Raw genomic sequence first — 18,980 nt, 5'->3', positions numbered from 1 at the left:
TTGGGATGTGGCACGGATTGGTAAAATAGCCATTTATTGTGTTTTAACTGGTTAAAGTTTTGACTCTTGCATGCAATCAGAATACATTATCGTTTTAATCAAGTATAAACACAGATTGATAGCATAATTTATTTGGACCCCTCATGCGCTATGGAAGTAGAATTGTCTCACATCAACTTATATATCAATATGATATTAATACATATGCATATATTACTAAATATACAAATACAAATGTGATATACAAATAAACAAATCATTTGTATAAATAAATGCGTATTTGTAAATATATTTTTTGAGATTTGAAAATATATACAAATAAAATGTATAAATATAAAAATGTGACATACAAATAAATCAAGAATTTGTATAAATAAACGTGTATTTGTAAATATATTTTTGAGATTTGAAAATAAATATGCTTGATATTGTATTTGTATTGAATTTGCCTATGTGGATCGCTTTTTTGCTTTTGTGTCGATGAGACATTCCTACCGCAAACCAGATGCACAAATAAATGTGATCTACACACTCCACTGAACAACCAGCAGAGGGCACTGCAGCCAGAGCGGTCTGGGTCACAGACATGGTCAGACACTGGCGAGCCAATCAGAGGCACACTAGGGAGGGTCATATTACATCATGACTTTTGGTATAATTTGACACACATTGCACTGATAAGAGATCAATATCTACATCGGGACACGGTCATTAAACGGCATCGATACAATAAAATAAGCAGCTAACACGGTCTTTCAGATTAACTGGATAAATTACTATTAGCTAATACAACGCTAACCTTAGCTAGCTCAGGCCCGTTGTGTGTTCTCTCTGTAAAGACGGGGATTGTTTTTGTGCAGAGAACTCCGGTCAGTTTGCATATAATGCATATAATGCTCTGTGACCCAGACCGCTCTGGCTGCAGTGCCCTCTGCTGGTTGTTCAGGGGAGTATGTAAATAACATTTATTTGTGCATCTGCTTTCATCGACACAAAAGCAAAGAAGCGATGCACATATGCAAATTCTATACAAATACAAATATAAAATCAAGCATATTTATATTAAAATCTCAAAAATATATTTACAAATACACGCTTATTTATAAAAAAGATTTATTTATTTGTACGTCACATTTTTATATTTACACTACCGTTCAAAAGTTTGGGGTCACATTGAAATGTCCTTATTTTTGAAGGAAAAGCACTGTACTTTTCAATGAAGATAACTTTAAACTAGTCTTAACTTTAAAGAAATACACTCTATACATTGCTAATGTGGTAAATGACTATTCTAGCTGCAAATGTCTGGTTTTTGGTGCAATATCTACATAGGTGTATAGAGGCCCATTTCCAGCAACTATCACTCCAGTGTTCTAATGGTACAATGTGTTTTCTCATTGGCTCAGAAGGCTAATTGATGATTAGATAACCCTTGTGCAATGATGTTCACACATCTGAAAACAGTTTAGCTCGTTACAGAAGCTACAAAACTGACCTTCCTTTGAGCAGATTGAGTTTCTGGAACATCACATTTGTGGGGTCAATTAAACGCTCAAAATGGCCAGAAAAAGAGAACTTTCATCTGAAACTTGACAGTCTATTCTTGTTCTTAGAAATGAAGGCTATTCCACAAAATTGTTTGGGTGACCCCAAACTTTTGAACGGTAGTGTATACATTTTATTTGTATATATTTTCAAATCTCAAAAATATGTTTACAAATACGCGTTTATTTATACAAATGATTTATTTATTTGTATATCACATTTGTATTTATATATTTATTAATACATATTCATATATCATATTGTTACAGTATATATAAGTTGATGTGAGACAATTCTACTTCCATAATGCGCCTTTACCTAACCACGAATGGCTACCTGAAAGGCAAAGCAGGTCAATGCATACGGGAGAGAAGTGTTACGATTACGCATCGTTGCAGTAGCTGTGACCCCAAGACCCGGACACAGGAGACGATGTGCAGTTAATAATATCTTTAATTCTCAAAACGCAAGGAGAGTGCAGCAGGGAAGTGCACAGGAAGCACAAGAAAAGTTGTGCAAGTTTAGCAAAGCATTTACCAGCAACAATTACCATGAGTGGTAAATGAAGAGATAATTTATAGGGCTACCATATAAAGACGCCTGATTGGCAACCTGGAACAAGTGTGCACAGATTGCCAATCAGAACAGGAAGTGGAACGTAAATAAGAACGCCAAACAGTAAACTCGGAAAAACAATACAAAAACATAAAAAATGGTCAGGCTTGAGGTAACAGGTCCTGACAAGAAGACTGGGACTAGTGTGCTCGGTGGTCAGTTGCACTTCAAAATACATCCTGACGGGATTTTAGATAAAACTGTTAGCAAGTTTTGAACAAATAAATGATGTGCATTCAGGTAAAAAAATTATCATTTATGACATTCTGACATTGAAATTGAATTTTTGTCAAAATATTGGGGTCTCTTTTAAAATGAATTAAAATTATGCGCGCAAGCAATTAACCGTGATTAATTAAAATGCAAAAGTGTGAATAATCTGATTTAAATTTTTTATCATTTGACAACACAAGTTCAATGTGCAGAGTACCGTATTTTCCGAACCATAGGGCGCACTGCCGATGAGTGGGTCTATTTTTTTTTTTTAATTCATATATAAAGCGGACCGGATTATAAGGCGCATAAAAGGAGTCATATTATTATAATTTTTTTCAAAATTGAAAACACTTCCTTGTGGTCTACATAACATGTAATGGTGGTTATTTAGTCAAAATTAGAGATGAATATGGCAGGCCGATGTTATCAGCCGATAAATGCTTAAAAATGTAATATTGGAAATTATCGGTATCGTTTTTTAAAATTTCGGTATCGTTTTTTTTGTTTTGTTTTTGTTTTTTTGTTTTTTTAAATCAACATAAAAAACACAAGATACACTTACAATTAGTGCACCAACCCAAAAAACCTCCCTCCCCCATTTACACTCATTCACACAAAAGGGTTGTTTCTTCAATACAGTCTGCAAGGGATACAGTCCGTAAGCACACATGATTGTGCGTGCTGCTGGTCCACTAATAGTACTAACCTTTGACAGTTAATTTTACTCATTTTCATTAATTACTACTTTCTATGTAACTGTTTTTATATTGTTTTACTTTACTTTTTAATTTATCTTATCTCATTTTTAACCATACCTGGTTGTCCAAATTAGGCATAATAATGTGTTAACTCCACGACTGTATATTTCGGTATCGGTTGATATCGGTATCGGTTGATATCGGTATCGGTAATTAAAGAGTTGGACAATATCGGAATATCGGATATCGGCAAAAAGCCATTATCGGACATCCCTAGTCAAAATGTTGCATATGTTATGTTTTACAGACCATCATCAAGCCGCTTTCTGACAGTCGCTTGAGTCGTATTGCCACCATAGTGCAGTCTACATGTATCTCTTATGTTTGACTGCCTTCTACTGGTCACACTTATCATTACACCATGTACCAAATAACATTTATTCGAGGTCGGTAAGCAAAACCAGAATTATTTCATACATTAGGCGCACCGGGTTATAAGGCGCACTGTCGGGTTTTGAGGGGAAAAAATTATTTTAAGTGCGCCTTATAGTCCGGAAAATACGGTATGTGTTTTTTTTTATATTTGCTAGATCACATTTAGCTCTTAGTAGTATACTTAGCTCATCACACAATGTAAAAAAAAAAAAATAGTCCCAGGATAAAAGTTGTCATGGTGCCTGTGTTTGTGTCCTGCTTGTTGCTATGGTGATCTTTATGGTTAAATGATAAATGTAGTTGATTTTGTAAGATAACATTTGTTCAGGTGATTTTGGGCTTTGAGGGCTAGAGTCTGTGATGGTGTTGGGACAGAATCAAAAAGTGCGTGATGTGTTACGTTTTCTGTTGTTGTAACACACCCCACAGCTGTTCAATGCCTGATGTTGTATCTTCATGTGTGGCATCTGGAACGGATAAGAAATCACTTCAGATTTAGAACAATCCCACTTCACATTCTAAACTGTCGTTAAAGCGTAAGAAGAAGTGAACCGCTGTCAAACGCAAACAACATTCTGTACTCACATGAAGGAGATCGATGATTGTGCTTTGGCGGGGAGTCTCTTCACATCAAAGGCAGATCACCTTCTGGTGTTCTTATTCATGTTGACTGAGCAGCCAGGACAAAGACATCAGAGTGGTCACTGCACCTAATAACATTGTTCTTCATGGAAGGAATTCAGGGTGAGGCAAGCAAAGCCAGGAAATATTTCAAGTCCCAGTGGGGAGAACTTTTTTTTGCAGACACACACACACACACACACACACACACACACACACACACACACACACACACACACACACACACAGAGACACACACACACAAACACACACACACAAACGAACACATACTTTGTTTTACATTTCATTCATCAAACAGGAAGCTACGTTGTTTGCAGAGAGAGGAAAATATGCAGGTTTTGCAGCTAATACAAGAAAATGAGTTGACTTGAGTAGCATTGAATTAATCACAACAAAATGGGCTTGAAAGACAAGCTAAAAGTATAAAGTTAGATTTTTTTTACCCCCCTTGCAATTGTCTGCATTCGATAACCCTGACTTAGGAGGACAATGCTTAACATAGCACACAAAAAAAGGCTGACTGCTTCCTCCCACAGGACCATCACCAGAGACTTTCTGGGCTGCAAAAGAGATCAGCTGACCAAGCAGCTGTATTAACGCCCTCTGCTGGATTTGCATGGTATCACTTCATTCCTAACAGCTGTCATATTGCTCCTTTACGGATTTAGTGTGGCATCCATCCATCCATTTTCTACCGCTTATTCCCTTCGGGGTCGCGGGGGGCGCTGGAGCCTATCTCAGCTACAATCGGGCAGGAGGCGGGGTACACCCTGGACAAGTCGCCACCTCATCACAGGGCCAACACAGATAGACAGACAACATTCACACTCACATTCACACAATAAAAGTGAAATCACAATAATGTTCGCACTAGTATGACATATTAAAGAAGTGTATAACATTGTAATAAAAAAACAATTGTGGAGAATCTCCACCGGAATGTACACGCATACCGCCTCTAGGTAATGTTTTTAATTCTCCATGCCGACCGACAAAGCAAGGGTGCTTGATGGAAAAAACTCAGACGTAAAGTAAGGCTCCGCTTTTTAAAATGCCCTAGCTTGGTGGTAATTTACAGTCGATTTGCCATATACATGCTGCTGAATAGCATTAGCGATTTTACATGGCGATTTTAACACCTTCAAATATGGCAATCAAGACTAAAACCAAGACACACGTTGCAATCAAACAGCTGGTGCGTAATAACAGATTTTAGTCCGAACTTTCCATGCGATGCGTGGTAGGGCCCCTCAGTACATCACTGATTTGTTATGTCCTATCACTTCAGGGCGCAGGCCAGCTGTTACCTATACTGTAATATTGTACATGGTAATTATTATTAGTTATATATTGTATACATTATATAAAAAATATAATATAATATATCAGTATATATTATATACTGTATATATAATATGTACATATTACATATATGTTATATTTTATATTGCTAATATGGTACATTTTTAGTCGACTTTATGCCTGCATTATTCTTTCCATCCTTACCCTTTCCATCCTTTGTAACTGAGCTACTGTGTGGAACAATTTCCCTTGTGGATCAATGCAGTTTGTCTTAGTCTAAGTCTAAGTCTAAAGGGCCCAAAAACCCATTTTAAAGCCTGTGAAGACCTGGCATTCCAAGCTTTAGCTGCCAGACTCTGGAACAACTTGCATCAGTCCCTGCGTGATCTTGACTGTGTTGACACTTTTAAGAAACATTTGAAGACTTCTCTTTTTAGTAAAGCTTTTTAGTTAATGCACCTTTTAACTATAATTTTTAATCCACTTTTTATCCTTTTTATGATGTTGCTCCTGTTGCTTTAGGTCAGGGGTGTACAAACTTTTTCCAGCAAGGGCCGCATACAGAAAAGTTGAAGGCTCTCGGGGCCACTTTGTACTTTTTTTGTACATTCAAAACCCGAAAACCTCTTACATGCCAGTTATTATTAGGTTTTTTTTATTTGCATGATTTCCTGTCCAGCGCTCTTATTTTTTGTTCAACGTCCTTTTTCACGACCTCAACGTTGTACCTTTACACTTCATGTGTCTCTTTTCCATTTGTGCACCTGCCTTTCTCTGGTAAAGAAGACTTGTTTACTGCACTTGCCTGCCGTCTCTGCATCCCGGAGTGCCTAACGTAACAAAAACTAATACAATGTAGTTGAATCAATTATTCTTATTACTATTATTTATCAATATTAGCATGATTATTACATTACAAGGCTGAGCACACTCAAAATCTTACCATTACCATTGTTTTCTGCACTTGCCTGCCGTCTCTGCATCCCGGAGTGCATACATAAAACGAAACGTAACAAAAAAACAGTACAATGTAGTTCAATCAATTATTCATCTTATAATTAGTCTTTATCATTAATTATTATTATTAAAATTTTGCTTTCGCAAACTCAAAATCTTACCATATCTTGCAAGAAATGTGTACATATGTTCATCAAACACCATGTAAAAGACGCACAGGTCAACAGCAATTTTGGTTTTCAGGTCCCATTTTGGGGGAATTTGGTCTGGTTCCATTATTCCTAAGCACAAATTGTATTTTGTCGGTGTCGCGGGCCAATTAAAAACGAGCTGCGGGCCGCAAATGGCCCCCGGGCCACACTTTGGACACCCCTGCTTTAGGTGAATTGTTGTTTTAATTCACCCATGTTTTGTAAAGCACGTTACGATTTTATCTTTATAAATAAAATGGACTTACTTACTTACTAATAAGTACAGTACAGTTTAAACCCTTTGTAGAGGTAAAACAAAGACTTGACTGGCAAAGGCTACTTCCAACCTGGCTAGGAGACAAAACTGTCATATAATGTCTACTATTTATATAATACTTGCAAATGACACTCAGAAGTGTAAGAAATCAAGATTAAACAACCAAACATGACATTTATCATTATGAGCGATTTTATAGGGATAATAGATTGTAATAGTAAACGATTTATCAACACATGAACACACACAAAAGTATAATTTATCATTATGAGCGATTTTATAGCGATAATAGATTGTAATAGTAAACGATTTATCAACACATGAACACACACAAATGTATCAAAAATTGGTACTGTTAAGTACCAATTTTGATTACCAGCTACTGGGACTTCCTATATTCAGAGCTGTGTATAAATAGAGGATGGGCAACATCGTGTCAGGTGACCTCCTCTTTGATTGGTCAAAAGGCACTCATGTGACTGCTACTAACCTTGAGCTGATCCTATGTGTTTGCTTCCTCGTTAGTTGTTCAACGTGTAAAAACCAAGAAAGAAGACAAGTATGAGAAGTGAAGAAGACACAGAAGCTAAAACAAATAATAACAGAAGAAATTAACACATTAAAGACAAAAAACAGACTACCTTTGAATCTCAGTGAAACTAAAATAATCCAATTCAGTAACAGTAGAAGAGAAAGTCAAACACAAATATAAATAGACGGACATTGAAAGAGTAAAAGAAACCAAATTGTGTGGGCAATCAAATGAACTGGGAATCTCATATAAAATAAACAACATAAAGTCGTAAGAAATATGTCAATGATGAATAAAGCAAAATATGTTGTGGACAAAAAAATCACTACCGTATTTTCCGGACCATAAGGCGCACCAGATTATAAGGCGCACTGCTGATGAATGGTCTATTTTCGATTTGTTTTCATATATAAGACGCACCGGATTATAGGGCGCATTAAAGAGTCATATTATTATAATTTTTTTTTTAACCTGAAAACACTTCCTTGTGGTCTACCCAACATGTAATGGTGGTTCTTTGGTCAAAATTTTGCATAGATTATGTTTTAGAGATCATCTTCAAGCCGCTTCTGACAGTCGCTTCAGGATGCACCGTTTTGTTGGCGGGTCTTATTTACGTGGCTCACCTTCGGCAGCGTCTTCTCTCCGTCATCTTTGTTGTAGCGGTGTAGCGTGCAAGGATGGGATTGGAAAAAGACTTAGACTTAGACTTAGACAAACGTTAATGATCCACAAGGGAAATTGTTCAACACAATAGCTCAGTTAATATGATGGAAAGGACAATGCAGGTATAAATAGACTAATATGGCTATAAAAAATCTAACATATATACGAATATATACATAATATGTGTACAGAGTAATTTATATACAGATATATTATATTATGTCTATAACATATATACAATATAAACCAATGACCATGTACAATATTACAGTATATACAGTCTATATGACAGCAGCAGCATAAAATGGAGAGTAGGTCCAGCAGGAAATAGAAAATAGACATTATAAACAAATAGAAGTAGCTAACATGTCAGGTGTCAGGTAATAGGCAGATGTCATCTATTGCTGTATGGCGAGTGATTATACAGCTGGATGGAGTGTGGAATGAAGGAGTTCTTGAATCGCACAGTGCGGGAAGGAAGTTGAAGGAGCCTGTTGGAGTATGAACTCCGCTGTCCCTTAATTGTCAGGTGGAGTGGGTGGGAAGGATTGTCCATGATGGCCAGCAGTTTGTCCAGTGACCTCCTGTCCCTCACTGACACAAACGCCTCCAATTGCGTGCCAATAGTTTGGCCGGCTTTCCGGATCAGATTATCAATCCGGTTTGAGTCCCTTTTGCTGGTGCTGCTCCCCCAACAAACCACTGCGAAGTACAGTGCACTGGCCACAACAGACTGATAAAAGATCTCCAACAGCTTGCTGCACACATTGAATGACCTAAGCTTCTTGGGCACCGGCACTATGCAGGATGTTTTCCATAGCACTGGTATCCGTTCTAGCTTCAGACTCAGGTTGAAGATGAAGTGCAGGATCCCAGTTAGCTGAGCAGTGCAAGTCTTCAGGACCCAGGGGTTGACTCGGTCAGGGCCTGCTGACTTAGCTGGATTGACTTTCTCCAGCTGCCGTCTTACAAGTCCAGGTGTCAGACACACCGGGCTGGCTTTCTCAGTGGGGGTGGAAGTGGGGGAGGGGAGAGGGGAGAGGGGGGGGGGGGGGAACGGCTGTGGCAGGTAAAAGAGAAGGAGGGGGAGGTGGAGGTGTGAGAACAGGAGTAGTGGGGGGAGGGCCAGTAAGGGGTGCGTTGCTAAATCTGTTGAAAAACAAATTCAGCTCGTTGGCTCTATCTGCACCCCCATCCAGCAGTTTGGCTTTATTGTTGAAGCCTGTGATGGCCTTCATACCTTTCCAAACCTCACGAGTGTTGTTTTGTTGGAGTTTAGCTTCAAGCTTCCTTCTATAGGCATATTTCCCTTCTTGAAGATTAACTCTGAGCTGCCACTGAATCCTCTTCAACTCGTCCCGATCACCGGATCTGAAGGCTCGCTTCTTTTTATTTAGCAGCACCTTTAGCTGGCTGGTGATCCAGGGCTTGTTATTTGGGTAACAGTGGACAGTTTTTGTCGGGATGATGGAGTCCTCACAGAAATTGATGTACTCAGTGATGCAGTCTGTGATTTTGTTGATATCTGTCCCGTGAGGCTTACACAGTACTTCCCAGTCTGTAGTCTCAAAGCAGTCTTGTAAGGCTATGCCAGCCTCAATGCTTCTCATTTGCACTGATTTAGTTGAGATGGGCTTCCTCTTCACAGCAGGAACGTAATGAGGTGTTAAAAGCACCAGATTATGATCAGACCGTCCCAAGGGGGGCAGGGCAGTGGCGCTGTTTGCATCTTTTGAATTAGCATACAGTAGGTCCAGAGTTGTATTTTCCCGTGTTGCACAGTGTACATATTGATGGAAAGTGGGTAAAATAGAGTCCAGAGAAACATGATTAAAGTCACCCGAAATGAGAATGAGGGCATCGGGATGTTTGGTCTGTTGCTTAGCAACAGCGGCGTGAATGGTGTCACAAGCAGCAGTTTCGTCAGCAGAAGGAGGAACATACACTCCGATGAAGATTACAGAAGTAAATTCCCTTGGCAAATAATATGGCCGAATTCCAACAGCCAGAAGTTCAATGTCCGGCGTACAAACACACTCCTTTACAGTAATATGAGCAGGATTACACCACCTCTCGTTCACAAAGATGGCAATCCCGCCGCCTTTTTTCTTACCGCTAAGGAGTGTGCTTCTATCCGCCCGTGAGGTTGTGAAGCCGGGTAGAGACGCGCTGTGGTCCGGGAAGTCCGCGTGTAGCCAAGTCTCCGTAAAGCACATGATGCTGCACACGGCGTACTCCTTTTGAGTTCGGACGAGCCCAAACAATTCGTCCATTTTGTTCGCCAAAGACCGCACGTTCCCCATGAGGACAGAGGGGATTGCAGGCTTAAATTTCCTTCTGCGCTCCTTCATCTTTAGGCCGGCACGGCGTCCCCTGCGCTTTTTCCGTATTTCCACGGGAAGGTCCGGCCGCGTTCCCCATAGCACTGGTAAGGAGAGCGCAAACAGCTCCTCGCGGGTGTAAACAAAAGGTCTGCTGCTCCGCTGATCAAAGCCAAACACAAAACGGCCCGAAAAGAAAAAGAAAAGTTACGAAAACACACAAAAGCGCCCAAGAACAATAATTAGTGGTTTATGGAAGGTAAGAGATTAAAAAAAGGCAAGAAAAGTTAAGAATAATACCAAAAATAAAGTAAAATGAAAGTGTCAAAAGATGGCGCTAACTGTTTTAATGACATTCAGACTTTACTTAAATCAATAACGGAGCAGCATCTCCTCATCCGGAAACAACAACAACACCGGAAATGTGTCCGTCCGACCGGAACTCTCTAATAACTAAAGTTCCTTTAGTGAATGATTTAAAAACTCACTACACCGGTATGTTTTAGCGCTTTCATGACGAGTTTACTGACAGATATAAGTAAGAACTTTACACTACTTTTTATTAGAAATGGCAACAGCGGAGAATGAATGTCCAACAACAAGAAGATAGAGAAAAAGAAGAAGCTTATTGACCACAGTGTCTACAAAGGCTGACCCGCGCAATTTTTCAGGATTTATGCAGATCCCAAATACAGATCAGCAGGTACCAGAAGGTAAGAAAAGTTGCTTCTGCATAATATGGCGAAACAAAACGCCAGATAATATGTCTTACCTTATACACACACCATAATAATACTCGTAGGTTTATTGCGCCGACAATCCATCAAGCGGTGCGGCTTCATACCTTACTAAAGTCGTACTAAAACATGTTGATAGATTTTTTAGCGTTGTGTGAAATGGTCTATATTTTCAATGTGTCCTGGGCATGACGTTAAAGTGCATCCGGCAGTGGAGGCTCCTCTATGAGGTCTTGGGGCACTAGGAGGTTAACCCCTTTACTACTGTTACCCCAGGTGGCCCTTGGCAAAGGCCTAGTACCTGACTGCCCCCTAGCCAGGGATACGGTGAAGACCTCATCGGCAGAGCAGGCGGAAGACGGTAGATTTAAGAACTACCACAACGGCTGCGATGGCGGATGAAGGCTGCAGCAGAAAAGGGTCCCCAGTCGTCTTGGACTCCATGCCACTGGACCCTGACCCGATTCTGTCAAGGATCGTGTGGTGACTGTCTGTGCACCAGTCTCCCCACGTTAAACAAAGTCATGCACAGGTATCCTCCATAAAGGGATACCCCCCCTACCAGGAGGATCGTCATACTCGTTCGAGTGACCGCCTATGATGATATTTTCAATGGAACATACAAGCGGTAGAAAATCGATGGACTTATAAAATGTTGGTGTTGTTTACTTGAGTCATATTGCAATCATAGTGCTGTCTACACATATCTCTTATGTTTGACTGCCATCTACTGGTCAAATTTATCATTACACCATGTACCAAATAAAATAGCTTCAATGTCGGTAAGCAAAACCAAGATTATTCCGTACATTAAGCTTAGCGCACTGTCGAGTTTTGAGGGTAAAAAAGGATTTTAAGTGCGCTTTATAGTACGGTACATATTCTCTACTGCTCGCCAGTGTAACCATACCTGAGTTATTGTCCAGAAATATGGGGAAATAACTACAAAAGTCCCCTTATTCACTTAGCATGTTACAAAATAATTAACATCATTTTGAATAATACATAATAAGTGATACATACAGTGATTACAAATACATTGGAGGCAGCCACCGCAGTTGACATACTTCACACAAAAGTCACAATTTCTCCGTGAGTGTTGGTCCTGTGCTAATGAAGATGGTGGCAAAATGAGGGTTATAAATAAGTTAGTAAGTGAGTAAGTTTGGGTTGTTTCTGTGCATTTTTTTAATGTTTATTGCACCGCCGGGTGCGTGTTAGAGTGCCTGCTGGCCAGGGAAAAACTGCAGCAAAATTATACTTTGACGAAATAAATACATGTTTTATTGTAAATTTATGAGTTGTAGTATGTTTAGAACTACATAATAACTTATTATTTTGATTTATTTCGTCAGAAAGACAGCAGTCGAATGCATCCGGGCACAGCCGCACACCTCCGTGGTAGCAATCATGGCCCCTGTTTGGTTTTATACATGACTCTGCCTATACTCAATTAGTGGCCTAGTGGTTAGAGTGTCCGCCCTGAGATCGGTAGGTTGTGAGTTCAAACCCCGGTCGAGTCATACCAAAGACTATAAAAATGGGCCCCGTTACCTCCCTGCTTGGCACTCAGCATCAAGGGTTGGAATTGGGGGTTAAAGCACCAAAAATGATTCCCGGGTGCGGCCACTGCTGCTGCTCACTGCTCCGCTCACCTCCCAGGGGGTGATCAAGGGTGATGGGTCAAATGCAGAGAATAATTTCGCCACACCTCGTGTGTGTGTGACAATCATTGGTACTTTAACTTTTAACTTTAACTTTAAAGGCCTACTGAAACCTACTACTACCGACCACGCAGTCTGATAGTTTATATATCAATGATGAAATCTTAACATTGCAACACATGCCAATACGGCCGGGTTAACTTATAAAGTGACTTTTAAAACTTCCCGGGAAATATCCGGCTGAAACGTCGCGGTATGATGATGTATGCGCGTGACGAAGTCAGAGTAACGGAAGTTATGGTACCCGTAGAATCCTATACAAAAAGCTCTGTTTTCATTTCATAATTCCACAGTATTTTGGACATCTTTTGCAATTTGTTTAATGAACAATGAAGGCTGCAAAGAAGACAGTTGTAGGTGGGATCGGTGTATTAGCAGCGGACTACAGCAACACAACCAGGAGGACTTTGTTGGAGCGCTAGCCGCGCTAGCCGCGCTAGCCGCGCTAGCCGCGCTAGCCGCGCTAGCCGCGCTAGCCGCGCTAGCCGCCGACCTCACCTTGACTTCCTACGTCTCCGGGCCGCCAAACGCATCGGGTGAAGTCCTTCGTCCTTCTGCCGATCGCTGGAACGCAGGTGAGCACGGGTGTTGATGAGTAGATGAGGGCTGGCTGGCGTAGGTGGAGAGCTAATGTTTTTAGCATAGCTCTGTGCGGTCCGGTTGCTAAGTTGCTAAGTTAGCTTCAATGGCGTCGTTAGCACAGCATTGTTAACCTTCGCCAGCCTGGAAAGCATTAACCGTGTATTTACATGTCCACGGTTTAATAGTATTGTTGATTTTCTATCTATCCTTCCAGTCAGGGCTTTATTTTTTTGTTTCTATATGCAGTTAAAGCATGATGCTATCACGTTAGCTCGTAGCTTAAGCATTTCGCCGATGTATTGTCGTGGAGATAAAAGGCACTGAATGTCCATTTTGCGTTCTCGACTCTCATTTTCAAGAGGATATAGTATCCGAGGTGGTTTAAAATACAAATCCGTGATCCACAATAAAAAAAGGAGAGTGTGGAATCCAATGAGCCAGCTTGTACCTAAGTTACGGTCAGAGCGAAAAAAGATACATCCATCACTGCCTCTCAAGTCCTTCACTGTAACGTTCCTCATCTACGAATCTTTCATCCTCGCTCAAATTAATGGGGTAATCATCACTTTCTCGGTCCGAATCTCTCTCGCTCCATTGTAAACAATGGGGAATTGTGAGGAATACTAGCTCCTGTGACGTCACGCTACTTCCGGTACAGGCAAGGCTTTTTTTTATCAGCGAGCAAAAGTTGCGAACTTTATCGTCGATTTTCTCTATTAAATCCTTTCAGCAAAAATATGGCAATATCGCGAAATGATCAAGTATGACACATAGAATGGATCTGCTATTCCCGTTTAAATAAAAAAAAATCATTTCAGTAGGCCTTTAATAACGCCTCTGCTGGTTACAGCCATGTCCTGCACTCCATGTTGCCTCATTTATACCTCAAAATGCAATTAATCAACAAATAAAACAAAAAAACAATACTGATAATTATTATCTCTGACATCGACGACATTCATCATTCAGGATGTCACCAAAATTAATGCACAAATCATTGGAAATGTTGTGTCTGAAAGACGAAAATAGCAGTATCAAAGCACTAGAGAGCACATTCCCACTACAAAACATCACACCTGCTGGGGAGTATTTTCATTCATATGCACGAGTTCCCCTCTAACTTGAACTGTCAAAACTCTGTCAACTAACTTCTACTGCCAAACCCATGTTTATCACATAAAACCGGTCAACCCCAAGACCAACTTTGAACTTGCTTATCAGCACAGGAGCAAGTAAGCATTTGATGTTAAAAGCCAAAGTCCTGCTCCAGTTGGAACACTGACAACACATGATCTCTGCAGCTGAAGGGGAATTCCGCACTGGAAGTCAAATGAGGTAGGCTAATATTGACTTTTGTCTCGACTGTGATAGTTACTACTTATGAGATGTTAACAGTCATATTGGTAGTCCAATTGCAGCAACAATGCATTCAGGTGTGTGTGTGTATGACATAGATACAGCGCAGTGACATGCGGTGATGAACGGTTTGTGTGCAAATTTAGTCATTTTTACTCAAATAAATGCTAACAAGCGATTTTAATCATACAGAACACACATTTATAACACAGTTTAATGGACAAATAGTATTTATTTTATGGTTTTATTATTATTATTATTATTTAGTACTGAGCGGGGGCACCTCCTCACCTATCTACCTCGACCGCATGTCCCTGACACAGTAAAACCTCCAAGGTCAAGCAACATTTATGTTGCTCGACCTCTGATTTGTGCAACTATAGAAAAGAAACATTGGAAATATTGCATATACTATTTCCTAGGGTGTGTTATTATGAAACGGAAAAAAGTGAACTTGCTCACTTTCCATTGCATGTTCAATTTGAATTCTATTATCATGGTATCATTAAATACAGTTTCCCGTATGACACAATGAGAATGGTATACTGCTCAAGGTATTGTGCAGAAATATGGGGAAATACATATATCACAGCAACATAATGCCTTTATTTCTTTCACAGAAAAGAGTAATTTGTATTATTTCTAAAGTAGGATACAGAGACCACACAAATCCACTCTTCATTAGGGCAGGATTATTAAAACTAAAAGACATTGTAGAATTGCATACTCTAATGGTGATGATCAAAGCTAGAAATAAAGGACTTACAAAAGTTATTTGTGCTCACGTCTGAAGATGAAAACCACAGAAGGCTGTATGATTTTAAACATCCAAGAATGCGAACAAATTTGAAACAAATGTGCTTGTCTGTTGCTGGTGCGAAAGCATGGAATTCTCTAAAGAAAGACTTGAAAAGTTGCAAGAATATTTTTGAATTTAAAAAGAGTTACAAAAACAGACAACTGGAATTATATCAAACTGATTTTTGATTTTGATTGGACGTGTCATTGTGAAAATGCTTAAACAAAAATTTAAAAGTTTGGGTGTTGGTGGAGGGAACACTGATAAAGTCATCTAAATAAGTTGTGTCAAAAAGGGGGCAGATAAATATAATAATATTAGTCCTCCGTCTGCTGCATTCTGATCATGGAAATGTATAAGAAACAAAAAACAATGAAAGTGTCAACTGTACGTGGCTTGTATATATGCATTTTCATGAAAGGAATAAAAAGAAATGATGATGATGATGGACCATATGTATTTTTTATTATGTTTTACAGAGCCTCCAGGACATTGCAATCATTTCCAATTCAATGGTTGTCACATTTTTCTGAATCTGATGCTTTGTTTTGACTTCGGAGGCGTATTGTTTTTATCCAGACAATTTTTTTAAAATTCCAAATTATACGACTGCAGAGGCATTCGATTTTAGAGGTTCCACTTGACCAGGGGTGGTAAACTCATTTTAGATCGGGGGCCACATGGAGAACAATCTACTCCCAATTTGGCCAGACTGGTAAAATCACGGCACGATAACTTAAAAATAAAGACAACTACAGATTGTTTTCTTTGTTTAAAAATAGGACGGTGTGGCGAAGTTGGTAGAGTGGCCGTGCCAGCAATTGGAAGGTTGCTGGTTACTGGGGTTCAATCCCCACCTTCTACCATCCTAGTCACGTCCGTTGTGTCCTTGGGCAAGACACTTCACCCTTGCTCCTGATGGCTGCTGGTTAGCGCCTTGCATGGCAGCTCCCTCCATCAGTGTGTGAATGTGTGTGTGAATGGGTAAATGTGGAAATACTGTCAAAGCGCTTTGAGTACCTTGAAGGTAGAAAAGCGCTATACAAGTATAACCCATTTATCATTTAACAAAGCACATTCTGAAAATAATGTTGTTGGGGTTTTTTTTTTACACTTACATGCTGCAGTTAATAGTATTCTATCTTTATTTGTCGTTATTTATACTGAATAAATTATGTGATAATGTTCATCAGTCAACTCATTGGTGTTAATTTTCAATCTATCAAGATAAAAAAATATATATATCAAAATCAAATTACAGGATGTTATTTATGTAGTTTGCTCATTTTCCTCGACTGGTGCACTAACATCATGGGGTTTTTTTTTTTTTTTTACATATGTAGCATCATCTACAAAGATACAACGAATTGCTATTGCGACATCTAGTGGACACATTTAGAACAGCAGTTTCTTTCATTCAAAAATTTCGGCTCATTTTTACAATTAGCAGACTCATCCCGCGGGCCGGATAAAACCTGTTCGCGGGCCGTACCTTTGACACCCCTGCTCTCGACAATCAATAATACATTTAATATAGTTTTTCATTCATATTCTACCGCTTATCCTGGGTGAGCTGGATCCCAGCCCAGCTTGGAGAGAAAAAATTGTCCAGAGGTTTGAATCTGAATGTAAATGATCCCAAAAAATTGTTTTCAGCCATTATAAAGTTTTGGAGGTGTGCTGGAGCCTATCCCAGCTGACTTTGGCTGCACTCAACCACTCCCACAGTCAACTGGAATAGGTTTATTCTTACCCATGACCGTTTTGATTGATTGAGACTTTTATTAGTAGGTTGCACAGTGAAGTACATATTCCGTACAATTGACCACTAAATGGTAACACCCAAACACGTTTTTCAACTTGTTTAAGTCGGGGTCCACTTAAATTGATTTATGATACAGATATATACTATCATGTATACTATCATCATAATACAGTCATCACACAAGATAATCACATTGAATTATTTACATTATTTACAATCAGGGGTGTGGAGGGGGGGGGGGGGGGGAGGATATGGACATCAAGTAGTGGACATAGAGAGAGAGAGAGAGAGATCAGAAGGCATAAGAAAAAGAAAAAGTATCTGCATTTGATTGTTTACATTTGATTATTAGCAATCCGGGGAGGGTGTTAGTTTAGGGTTGTAGCTGCCTGGAGGTGAACTTTTATTGCGGTTTTGAAGGAGGATAGAGATGCCCTTTCTTTTATACCTGTTGGGAGCGCATTCCACATTGATGTGGCATAGAAAGAGAATGAGTTAAGACCTTTGTTAGTTCGGAATCTGGGTTTAACGTGGTTAGTGGAGCACCCCCTGGAGTTGTGGTTATGGCGGTCATTTACGTTAAGGAAGTAGTTTGACATGTACTTCGGTATCAGGGAGGTGTAGCGGATTTTATAGACTAGGCTCAGTGCAAGTTGTTTAACTCTGTCCTCCACCTTGAGCCAGCCCACTTTAGAGAAGTGGGTAGGAGTGAGGTGGGATCTGGGGTGGAGGTCTAGAAGTAACCTGACTAGCTTGTTCTGAGATGTTTGGAGTTTAGATTTGAGGGTTTTGGAGGTGCTAGGGTACCAGGAGGTGCATGCGTAATTGAAAAAGGGTTGAACGAGAGTTCCCGCCAGAATCCTCAAGGTGCTTTTGTTGACCAGAGAGGAAATTCTGTAGAGAAATCTCGTTCGTTGGTTAACCTTTTTGATTACCTTGGTTGCCATTTTATCACAGGAAAGGTTAGCCTCTAGAATGGAACCTAGGTAGGTGACCTCATCTTTCCTGGTGATGACACTGTCACCTACTTTTATGGTGAAGTCATTGACTTTCTTAAGTTTGATGTGGGACCCAAACAGGATGGATTCTGTTTTACCCAAGTGTATGGATAGCTTGTTGTCAGCGAGCCAGGTGCAAGTTCTACAGAGCTCAGCACTGAGGATTTTCTCCACCTGTGACTTGTCCTTGCCGGATACCAGCAAGGCAGAGTCATCCGCAAACAAAAACAATTCACAGTCGCATGCAGATGACATGTCGTTTATGTATATTAGGAACAGTAAAGGTCCCAATATACTGCCTTGAGGGACTCCACAGCTCACCGAGAGGGGGGGGGGGGGGGGGGGGGGGACACGGTGCCGTTCACCTCTACCACCTGCTCCCTCCCTTCCAAGTAAGATTGCATCCAGCTCCAATAGGTTTTGTTAAATTCGATTGCTCTGAGCTTATCCAACAGTATAGCGTGGTTAACGGTGTCAAAGGCCTTCTGAAGGTCCAGCATGACCATGCCGCAGTATTTGCCCGCGTCCACCTCATGTTTGATGTGGTCGGTCAGATAGAGAAGGCATGTGTCAGTGGAGTGGTTAGTTCTGAAGCCGGATTGGAATTTGTACATGAGTTTAT

Source organism: Entelurus aequoreus, linkage group LG02 (genome assembly GCF_033978785.1).
Source record: "Entelurus aequoreus isolate RoL-2023_Sb linkage group LG02, RoL_Eaeq_v1.1, whole genome shotgun sequence".
Classification (NCBI taxonomy): Eukaryota; Metazoa; Chordata; class Actinopteri; order Syngnathiformes; family Syngnathidae; genus Entelurus; species Entelurus aequoreus.
The sequence above is the reverse complement of the archived record's forward strand: the minus strand, read 5'-3'. Positions refer to the sequence as shown.